Source organism: Dermacentor variabilis, chromosome 4 (genome assembly GCF_050947875.1).
Source record: "Dermacentor variabilis isolate Ectoservices chromosome 4, ASM5094787v1, whole genome shotgun sequence".
Lineage (NCBI taxonomy): Eukaryota > Metazoa > Arthropoda > Arachnida > Ixodida > Ixodidae > Dermacentor > Dermacentor variabilis.
Window position 1 is genome coordinate 216,380,527 of NC_134571.1, and position 12,171 is coordinate 216,392,697.

Genomic DNA, 12,171 nt, shown 5'->3' on the forward strand with positions numbered 1-12,171 from the left:
GTTAGCTCCTTTAAGATATTCATAAAATTTGCTGGTCAACAAGGGCTCCGCTGCGACATAAATGTTTCTTCTAGGTGGTTCTCAAAGCCGCCGGAATGTGTCTGCAAATGTCAAGCGCATATAGTGCTCACAGGGAAGGAGCTAAGAAATTTGACAGGGATAAAAAAAGAACTCCTTTTGGTTCTTCCACAGGATCAACATATGCCGACTGATGGTCAGGCCTATCTTTACCTCCTGAATCACTTGACATTTTGGTATAGTAGAACTCGGTACAGAATACGAAGCAGTACACACAAGGTACGAACTACTGCTAAGATGCCTGCTAAGGTGCAATAGTGGGATAGATTTACGGCAAATCTCTGGCACCTCGCAATTTAGAACCTGGAATGATAATAGAACTATTTTGTTGCGATGAGGTCAACCTTTTACTTTAAAAGTTGGGAAATCGGACGCATACATGTCATGAACCACAGTGGTGAGTGCCGCATGACACTGGGTGACATGACTTTATCTTAGTACTTTCACTGTTCTTGCGATTTTGAAGAAATCAATAATAATTTATTTAGAGCACATGTGTTTTGGGTACCGTGGGTACCACTCGTGTTCACAGACAAGGCTAAAATATTACATGCAGTGAATGGCTGAAGAATGCAAGCACCTATGTATAATTATTGGAAACAATATAGATAGCCTATCATTTCCCGGAAAAACCGATACAAATTCTGGGCACTTCGGTAAAACAAAGTCGCTTCATACCCAATGCGAGTTTCTTTCTTTCTTTCTTTATTGATTTATTTAAGACAATGAACATATTCTCTTAGGGGACACGGCTAAAGGCAAACATTTGCCTGACTAGGCCGTGCCACCCGTACATTGGCAGCAACATGGCAGTGGCAGGCTTTCAGGAGGTCAGACATGAAATTATAGTACACATTTTCAACACTTGAGTACACAATTCGCGTAAGAAGAAAGAAAAAAGGTTAAAGTGTATACAGTTTTCTAATAAATTGAAGCACAACAGCAACAGGAAGAAAGAAGCATGTACGAAATTTTTCATATCTGTAGCTGAAAGGTTAAAGTTTACACAGTTTCTAAAAACAACAACAAGAAACATGTACAAAATTTTCTATACCTGAAGTTGAACATTTCTATTAGTCTTCGGATAGCAACAATTATTTTACCGTTTTCTTAAAGTGTTGCTTTGAAATTCCAGAATTTAGCAGGTCCAATAGCAAGGGGTAGTCGTTTAGAAGGTTAAGAAGTTGAACTGCTAGTTTTTGATCTCCGTATTTTGTTCTGCAACGTGGTTTCCTTATCAGAGTTTTTCTGAGGTTATAGCTTGTCGTCTTGCTATGGTATTTACTTTGGAAGGAACATTTGTCTTCCCAGAATTGCCGTGAAATTTCGAGGAATAATTTGTAAGTGTGAAGTTTTGATACTGTTAATATATTATATTTGTTATAGTATGGTTTAGTGGTATCAGTACGTTCTAAGTTACCTATCGCGCGCAGTACGCGGTTTTGGAGTGTTTGAATTGATCTTAAGTTAGTTTGAGTAGTGTTTGTCCAAACTAGACAACAATAAGTTAATCGAGAATGTATAAACGCGTTGTAAATATTGCGCTTCACATTTATCGATAGCAAATATCGCAACCTATTTAGCACACCGACAGCACGAGCAATACGTTTTCTAAGAACATCTACGTGCGGTGACCAGGACATATTTTCATGGAATGTAATTCCTAAAAATCTGGCTGTTGGCGCCTGTTCGAGGTTGACCTCTGAAATTGGAGTGTTAGCTGAGGGTGGATTATTGTTCCTTTTGATTTAAACACTGAATACTTAGTTTTAGTTGTGTTTAATTGGAGCTTATTCGCATTTAGCCATAAGCTTAGTTGCTGTAACCAGATGTTAGCTTGCTCAAAAAGATTTCCTATTTCCCTTCCTGAAAAAAACACGTTAGTATCATCCGCGTATAATATAATATTGGAACAGCCTTGAATATTGACAATATCATTAATATAGAGTAAAAATAATACAAGCCCCAAGACGGATCCTTGCGGCACGCCGTACTTAATGTGCTGAATTTCGGAACTAACTCCATTTATTGTTGTGTACTGTGTTCTAGAGGTGAGATAGCTTTTTATTAAGGATAATGCGACACCACGAATTACATAAAAAGGTAGCTTTTTCAAAAGGACATCATGTTGCACGCAGTCGAAGGCCCTCCTAAAATCTAGAAAGATACCTAAAATTAACATTCGGTTTTCTATGTTGTCAAGGATATATTCCTTTATTTCAAGTAAAGCGGTTTCTGGAGATTTAGACTTACAGAAACCATATTGCTCCTGAGCTATTATATTATACGTGTTTAGAAACTCACAAAGTCTTCTATTAATTACATGTTCAGCAATTTTCGCGAAGACAGAAAGAACGGATATTGGCCTGTAGTTATTCATGTAGTTAACTGGGCCACATTTATGAATGACAGTCACTCGGGCTAGCTTCGTCTTATCTGGAAACACACCGTTAGAAAAAATTAGGTTACAGATATGTGCAAGAGGCGTGCTTACAATTTCACTGACGGCTTTCAACGGCTTCACTTTTATATCATCTTCACCTGAAGCACAACTGTCTTTCAACGATAAGATTATGGTCTGTATCTCGTGCTGCTCAGTAGGCGCCGAGAACACCGTAGAAGCACATCGATTTAATATACATTCCGTGCAAGAGACCGGCGTATCATTTTGTGAGAGCGCACCAGCATCAATGAAATGAGAGTTAAAAGTATTTGCAACCTCAATATATGACAATTCACTATGCTGAAATGCAACTTTTCTTGCGATAGCGCCTTTGTTAATTACTTCATTGATCGGTTTCCACATGAGATTTGAATTTTCAATGATAGCAAAAAACTTGTTCGCGTAATATTCTTGTTTAGAGCGTTTAATATCAGAATTTAATTTGTTACGCTCAGATTTGAAAGACCGAAAGTCATCTTCACTTCTGCTACTCAAAAAAATTTGGAAGAGCTTGTTACGAGATCTTATCCTGTTATAGAGGTCGCGAGTTATCCAAGGCTTTCCAGCTCTGTTGTGTTTTTTAAACTTCTTAAGTGGGAAACATCTGTTGTATAAGAACGCGAAGGTAGATATAAAAACATCGTAAGCCTTGTTTACATCAGTTTCCGCGGTCACTTCGTCCCACCGATAACCAGAGACTAGTTCAACAAATTTCTCAACACTTTGTTCTGAATAAATTCTTTTTAAGCTTTCAGGGCATATATTGGATGGCTGTCTATGAGGTAGCAGACAGTATATAGGCAAGTGATCACTAAGATCGCACATGAGGACTCCTGCTCTTACATATTCAGGAGAAAAACTTGTCCCACAGAGGTCAAGTGTTGTCTAGCTTGTAGGTGTGATGCGAGTAGGCACGTTGATGACATTTGAACACCAGTATGATTCAAAAGTTTCCTGAAAACGCGTATATTCTAGGTTGTCCGGGCAAGCATCTATATTAAAATCGCCCATTACTATTGTTTCGAGTTTAAGTTCGATGCTGAGTTCTAATAATTTTTCAGTAAATTCTAAAAACTTACACATGGATCCAGATGGCGGGCGGTACACTAGCGAAATGAAAGTGTTCATACACTGAAGACCAATACATTCATAGCATTCGTTAACAATCTTGAGCTCGGGGATTATACTGTACGATAAACCAGAACGGACATAAATAGCAATTCCTCCTCCTCGTTTTTTTCGTTCGATAAACAGAGATACAGTCATATCCAGAAATAGAAGCGCATTCATCCTCTGATGTAAACCACGTTTCACTAAAACAAAGCAAGTCGAAGCAGTGTTGCAGCTCAGAAAGATGCAAACTGACTTCATCAAACTTATTTCTCAAACTTCGAACATTAAAAAGAAATATTGAAAGTGGACATTGGTTCTTTAACGACGCGACATCCCCAGTAAATTGGAATTCCAGGGTCGCCATTGTGGTTTAGTTAACATAACGCATTTTTTGCTATCACGTGTGCCGCCATCACTTCGAGGCTGTAAGACTGGCCAGATCCTCCTCGCCGCGCATGACAACAGCTCGGTCGCCGCTCCTTTTTTCGCACCAAAACTTTACCGTTTGAGTGCCAGACGTATGCGTATCCTGAGGTCTGGGCCCATTCCTTCGTCTTTGATAAAATAGCACGTGATAGCCATGTCATATTTTCACAGAAAAACACGTGCCCATGGTCCTTTAGTTGCTTCTTGTTAGCAAGCCAGGAATCGCGAAGTTCCTGGTGAACAAAACGGATAATGATCGCCCGTGTTTTGCCTGGTTTAGCGGGAAGTCTGTGTGTAGCCATAACATCACTCTTGTTCAATAGTGGAAGCTTAATTTGCATCGCTACTTCGTTTACCTTCATCATTAGGTCTTCGTTCTCGCTTTCAGTAATACCGTGTATTTCAATATTTAACCTGCGGCTACGGCATTCAAGATTATCCAGATGCCGTTTGATTTGGGACAATTGACTGCTCGAATTCGCATGCTCGAGTTGATCAACTCTGTTTGATAGTTGCGTGGTAACTTTTTGCTGAGCCTGCAGCCTCGTCTGAAATTCATCGAATTTATCAGAAATATGTTGCACAGACGATTCCAGTGCCACCAGTTTGATTGGCAGAACCAAAAGGCTATCTAGCTTGGTTTCGATTGCTAGAAGTCGAACTGCTATGTCTCTCTGCGGCGTTTGCCGCTCAATTTCAGCATCCACCCCTTGTCCCACCCCCCGACATGTCTCACATTTTCATGCCTTCTTAGACATGTCGCGCTTTACAGTAAAAGCTTTTTCCGTTATACCGGAGCACGAACCAAAATGAAATTTGAATTTGCACTCACAGCAAGTCATGTACAAGCCATAGTCAGGCACCGCGGAGCGGCACACACAACAACGCGACATTTCAACAGGTACTAGTAACACTCGTAAATCTCAAGCAGCGTTGGCAGCAGCGGCTGGCACATACAAAAGGTAACTGATAGAAACCACCACGGGACACGGGGACAGTAGCCTTGACAGAGTGCTGAACTGCTTTCCGTTTGCTATGCAGGCCCTGCTTGCATTCTTCATGCCCTGGCTATCGGCCCCGTCATGTGACCTGATATGCCAGCTTCCGTCACCCGTAACCACGGATCATCGCTACGCCTGCCCGATTGACGAGGTGCCTTCATCGCATCTTGCTTCCGCACCCTTCGTCGACTCATTCTGCCCGGTACAACTCGACCTTAAAACATCCCTCGGATCGACAGCAACACCATCCTCGGCCCAGTACTTAAGGACATGGCCCTGCAACAGCTGCTTCAGTGGACACGGGGACAGTAGCCTTGACAGAGCGCTGAACTGCTTTCCGTTTGCTATGCAGGTGCGTACAAACCTTCCCTTGTATGCTAAGAAGAGCAATAACGTCTGCTTGTTGTTGTTCCCGTGTCCACAAGTGTTGAGCGAAATTTGTTGTGAATGTTTCTCTATGACCCTTTTATTGTTGCGCGCTGGTGATGTTGAGAGCAACCCTGGGCCCGAAACCACCCGCTCGGAAGCTTTTTTAGACATTGAATCTTTACCTTCGGATCCCGCTGAACAGATGAAAGTTATTTTTCACTTGCTAAAGGACGTACACACCCGTTCGCTGCATAGTTCTAAAACACAAACGGAATTGGCAGCTGACGTTAAAGCGATTAAAACTGGACAGAAATCAATTGAAACCAAAATCACAGCGATTCAAAACCGTTTAGATGAGCTAGAGGAAAATTATAAAAGGTTAGACGAACTCAGCCAGGATATTGCCACCATTCACATTCAATCAGACGAACTTTCTGCACTGGCCACCACTTTGCAATCACGGCAGGATGATCTTGACGACCGGTCACGGCGTAACAATTTAATTTTCTATGGCATCCCAGATTCCAATGAAACCTGGCAGGCGATTGAGGAAAAACTGACTTCTATCCTTAGTGAGTGCCTAACTGAGCCCCTTTCCTCTCACGAAATTGAACGCGCACACCGTTTAGGAAGATTCACACCTAACAAATGTCGCCCTATTATTGCGAAATTTTTGAACTTCAAAACTAAAGACTTAATACTCGCCAAACGCAACAGCCTGAAGGAAAGTAAGGTCTCCATCAGTGAAGATTACTCGGTCGCAACACGTCGAGGACGAAAAAAGTTGCTCGACTTTGCGAAAATCCAACCTGAATCCCCAACCCATAAGTTGCGCCACAACAAGTTACTTATGAACAAGAAATCTTACATGTACGACCCTATCACTGCCACTGTCATTTCCACTGATACGAAAAGCGCACATGCCAGCTCGCCCTCTGCTACTATCTCTGCTAATTCTTCCTAGGGACGAGTGAGGGGTAGTGGCCAGACATCCTCGGCTTCAGTATCGCTTCTTTTTACTAATATCAGAAGCGTCCTTAACAAGTACAACTCACTCACATCAGCAATCGATACATGTTCTGCTAAAATAATCGCGCTAACCGAAACATGGCTCACTGCGCATGTCTGCGACGCTGATATCTTCGTCAATGCTCACCGCTTCTCATTCTATCGCTATGATCGTAGCACGCAGAGAGGCGGCGGTGTGCTTCTCGCAATTTCCAATAATATACCATCATCATGTATACACGTGCAGACTGAACTAGAATTAGTATGGTCAGCAATAACACTTAATCATCAAAAAGTTGTAATAGGGGTATGCTACCGTTCACCTTCGTCGTCACCAAGCTTTAGTAACGAACTTTATGACGCTATTAACACCGTTGCAACACGCTTTCCTTCATCACCGCTGTTCCTACTTGGCGATTTTAATTTACCAAACATCGCATGGAATACCGACCCCCCTTTAATATCCCCACTCTCACCTCAAGCTCGTGACTTTTTAGATGTGTGTTCAGTATTCTCACTCGTGCAGATCTGCGTTCAGGCAACTAGAATAACAGCTACCACGGCGAATACACTAGATTTAGTCTTCACTAATCAACCCGATATAGTATCGCCTGTAACGTACCTGCCAGGAATTAGCGACCACTTAGTTCTACAGTTCGATATTAAACTAGACCGTCCGAAAACTAAAAAGAAGGAAAAAGTAATACGAGACTACTACAGAGCAAATTATCAGGCCATAAATAATGCACTATCTTCGTTTATTGACGTTTTCCTTAATGGCTTTGAACACCGTAGTGTACAAACTAATTGGAACATGTTCACAGCTATAGTCAACCATCTAACTGAACAGTACATTCCTCAATGCACCATTACAACTCACACAAACTCTCCCTGGTACAATAATTACATTAAGCGTTTATCAAATAAAAAGAAGTGTCTCTACCGCATTGCAAAGCTTTCACCCACAATTGAACGCTGGGCATCGTATACTGCGGCGTCGAACACATATGTGCAAGCGCTCAAAGACGCCAAAAAGCACTTCGAATCACAGGTTCTCTCTTCAATGCTTACCACTAATGTTAAAAAATTTTGGCGTGCAATTATTCCTTCGGCTGACAACAGCCTTGCCTTAACAGACTCTTCCGGTGTTCCAATTCCTTCTGACCTTTCTGCAAACATACTAAACCATACATTTTCAGAAAATTTCACAGCCACATCCAGCACACATATGCCAAGTACACAGCACCGTAATTATGTTACCATGCCCTCCATAATTGTTGCTCCATCCGGTGTCGTTAAGCTTATTGATGGACTAAGCATTCATTCTGCTCCCGGATACGACTGTATTAACTCGAAATTCTTAAAAAACACTTCACATTATTCTTCCATTATACTATCCAAGCTTTTCCAGCAATCCCTTGACCATTGTACGCTACCTAATGAGTGGAAAATAGGCAAAGTGATTCCAGTGTATAAATCTGGCAGCAAAGCATCCCCTAATAGTTATCGTCCCATCTCTCTCACGAGTACATGCTGTAAAATGCTCGAACTTATTATTTTTACTAACCTGGTTAATTTCCTTGAATTGAACTCATTTTTTACGTCAGCACAGCACGGTTTTCGGAAATCTTACTACTGTGAAACCCAATTAATATCATTTACACATGCACTACATCATATTCTTGACAAATCATCACTAGCTGATTGTATATTCTTAGATTTTTCAAAAGCATTCGACAAGGTGTGTCACAAACTATTACTTCATAAACTAAAACAACTTAACATAGACGGTAACCTTTTGAAATGGATTGAATGTTTTCTTCTCAACCGCTCGCAATTTGTTTGTGCTAACGGCATTAACTCCGGTTTTACAGAAGTCCGTTCAGATGTTCCACAGGGTTCCGTCCTTGGAACCCTACTGTTCCTAATTTACATTAATGATCTTCCCTCGCTTATCAACTCCCATATCCATCTATTCGCTGATGATTGCGTCATCTTCAGAGAAGTTACCAATGCTAACGATATTGAATTACTTCAGTCTGACCTTACCACGATAGGGAACTGGTGCAATGAATGGTTAATGGAGCTCAATATTAACAAATGCAAAGTCATCCGTGTTTCTAGGAAAACATCTATAATACCGTCGTACTACATTAACAACATGTCGTTGGAATCAGTTTCTTCATATAAATATCTTGGTGTTTACATCACTTCTAACCTAAACTGGTCTCTTCATACTGAAAACATAATCAAAAACGCTAATCGCATGCTTGGCTACCTACGTCGCAACTTTTTCAACGTACCTACTAATTTGAAACTTTTGTTATATAAAACATTAATACGACCCAAACTCGAATACGCGACTCCGGTATGGGACCCTGCTCATGAAAACCTAATCACTGACCTCGAGATGGTTCGAAATAACTCTGTACGTTTTATTCTTGCTAACTACAACCGCACAGCGAGTATAACTAACATGAAATCTAATCTTTGCCTTCCATCGCTGGCATCTCGCAGAAAAGTGTCTCGCATTGCCCTCTTCCACAAGTTGTACCATCACCATACTCTACGAGTTCACCTCATCCCCCATCCAATTTATGTATCCCGTCGCATTGATCATCAGTACAAAGTTGGTATTTTGTCATGCAACACTAAAAGTTTTTCACAATCATTCTTGCCGCGAACCTCGCGTGACTGGAACCATCTTCCCGCCGAAGTTGTAGGCCTTATTAATTATGAACAGTTCCGTGAAGCCTTCGCTAATATTGTATATACAGGTGCCATTTAAACACTCATGTAACCAACTGTCTTCGTCTTCTTTTTGTATTTACCACTCCCCCTCTGTAATGCCCTTGGCCTTGAGGGGTATAATAAATGAAATGAAATGAAACCTGTAATATTTCAAAAACGTGTTTCAGTGGACATGCGTCAGATGCTGCCGCTACTGCCAAAGTGCGCAGGAAAACGGTAGTCAGGACTTGATATAGCCACTGGTCCAGGGGGCGCTCCGAAAAGTGCGTTGATAGCAGATCTATGGCAGGGAAATCCGCGCGGCGGTATGGGCTCGCAGTATCGGCAATGAGGCTGTAATATTTCAAAAACGTGTTTCACTGGACATGCGTCAGATGCTGCCGCTGCTGCCAAAGTGTTGCTTGGTAGAAGCATGTACTTAGCTGGCACTCACATCTGCTCGTTTTGAGAAGCCGTGGCATGCTCCAGAAATCCCTGCTCTGATCATTACGTGCATTGCCGTGTCCGCAACAGTGGCAAACATGCATTCGTACAGCGACGTGGTTCGGCAGGAGAAGTTTGTGGCGGCATGTGTTAAATACACACCACCATGTACGCGCGCGCTTGTGTGTGTGTGGAGGGAGGAGTCAAAGGGTGAAAATGTGAATTCGTATGTCAAGTCGGAACAGCTATGATAGTTCCCATTGAGGGAGTCATAGTAATGAATGCAGAAATTCAAAGGTACATTCGTCAACTAAAATAACCAAAACCAAAAAAGTTCAACGATTACGATACCCCCTCATGCTAAATTTGAGCGCAGCTCTATAGGTGTTTTCTTTCGCGTGTCAATATATTGTACTATAATTATAGAGGTGCACGGTTTATATTAGCAAGAGAACGCTGCGAGTAGCGTAACTGACGCAGGTAATCTGTCTCGTGCGGCACATTGCAAAGGGAGCGAAGCGTAGCGCGACTGCCTCGCTAACCGGGAGGTAGCGAGAGGCAGCGCGTGGGTGACACGGGGGCGCGATTCACAGCTACCGCCGCTGCAGACAGACAGGCAGGAGCCAACTAAGCGGGCAATGTGTGATGAGAAAAAGCATGCGGTTTCCAAACAAATAACAGAAATAATGTATCGAGCGTAAGTCGCTAACGATGTTTGAATGATGGAGCACGTATTTTTGTTTTATAAACAACGTTTCATGGGGAAAAATCTCGTGATTCTGAACATTTCAATACTCAACAATAACAACAATAATAACAAAACTCAATATCAACAGTATCAGACGAGGTCTGCGAAGCGCTCTACCGACCAATAAGGCTTTCGGAAATTTAGGATGCGATCAACACACGCCATCGTTGCTTAGTGCCTATGGTGTTGCGCTGCTAAGCAAGAGGCCGCGGGATGAAATCCCGGCTACGGCGGCCCCATTTGGTTAGGTGCGGAATGCGAGAGCACCTTTGTACTTAGATTGAGGTACACGTTAAAGAACCCAGGTGGTCAAAAGTAATCTTGGAGTCTCCCATGGGGCTACGACGTCCCTCATGGTCGGGTCGTGGTTTGGGTACGCGAAACTGCGTAATCTTTTAGCATGCAGTAAACGATCTTAGTCCCGGCAAGTCACTGGAGCGTAATTCTCTTGCAGAGGCTCTCTACAAAAGCTTTAAGAGTGGAATACTTGCAGCATTACACGGCGTAATAAGTAAGAAGTACGAATACAAGCAAGCGCCTTCTTCTTTTCCGACATTGGAAGTTACTTCAGTTCTTAAGGCGAATGATGTACCGGTGGGACGATTGAAAAGTGCGATCAGCGAACTTCTGGGCCCCCATCAGATCTGCGGTATCAAAGGTAGGTCAATCTTTTCGAATATACACATTGCAAATACCATGTGGCAATGTTGTGACAAACGGACAAGGATTAAAATTCACCTTGAAAAAGATTTTGATCGGGTCGTCTGAGACGTAATATTGTGGCTTTTTGGAACTTGCTGACGCCAGTGCAGTGATAAGCTTTAAGACGGAGTAAGAATGGCGTACAAAGATTGCGCCGCAAAGTTAATAATTATTAGGGAGTTAAGTGCCAGCTTAAAAGTGGAGCCATCAGTAAAAGAACGATGTTGTTTCTCGCCTGTTTTGTTAGTCTTGTATTAAGAACCGGTTTGTTTGAAAGTAATGAAAACCCAAACGATTCGTGCGTTTAGCTATTTCAACATTGATACTAGAGTTCTGGTTTATGTGGATGACGTGGTGATTTTTTGCGTAGATACAAGGAGTGTTAATAATATTATGAATGCGGTTGCTTCTTTTGGGCCGCAACTGGAAGTGCTGGCAGCTGTACTATATTGGCGCGAGGCTGAAGAAGAAGACTGCGACAGTAGGTCGCCAGCGATGAAAAAGCCGCTTGTCCCCATCTTGGCTGCTGTGATGTCTACGCTATTCGCACTATTTGTACATATCTGTAGATAAGCGTTCTTCGTGTGACACGTTTTCGTGGAAGCGCTGGATACGGTGCCCGTTCATCTCCATCACTCGAACACGGCACTGTGAAGGGGTCGCCGCGTAGTTCCCTCTGCGATGGCTAATGAAGCACAAATCGCGCCGGAACCTACCACTCAGTAGTAGTTCCCTTCTTCTGTCGTCTTGTCGCTTTCTAAAGATCCATGCAACTTCTGTGGCACAGATGACGTAGTCGTCGAATATTGATCTCATGGTATGGACGCGTCAGCAAATCGAACATGTGGGACTGTTCGCTTATGTTGGCGAAAGTGATATTTTATCTGAAAGAGATAACGCGTGTCTGGTACGAGTCGTACCAGACACGCGTTACTTTTAAGACCAGCTGGGACATATGCACAGTAAAACTGAACGACTTGTTCGGCAAGCTCTTAGGTTGTCAGCTAGCCGCTAAAGATAACTTGGTTCTCGCACGCAGTCAGCGACTGAATCACACATTTCGTATATTCAGGATATTCTAGCGCTTTAGCGCAAACTTGACAGTAACA

The 12,171-nt window shown here is 42.5% G+C and overlaps 1 protein-coding gene across 9 annotated transcripts in view; it reads right to left on the minus strand.

Annotated features, from left to right (window-relative positions):
• LOC142580110 (FMRFamide receptor-like) overlaps positions 1-12,171 on the minus strand; it is a 1,221,375-nt gene that overhangs the window by 393,795 nt on the left and 815,409 nt on the right. The window lies entirely within an intron of this gene.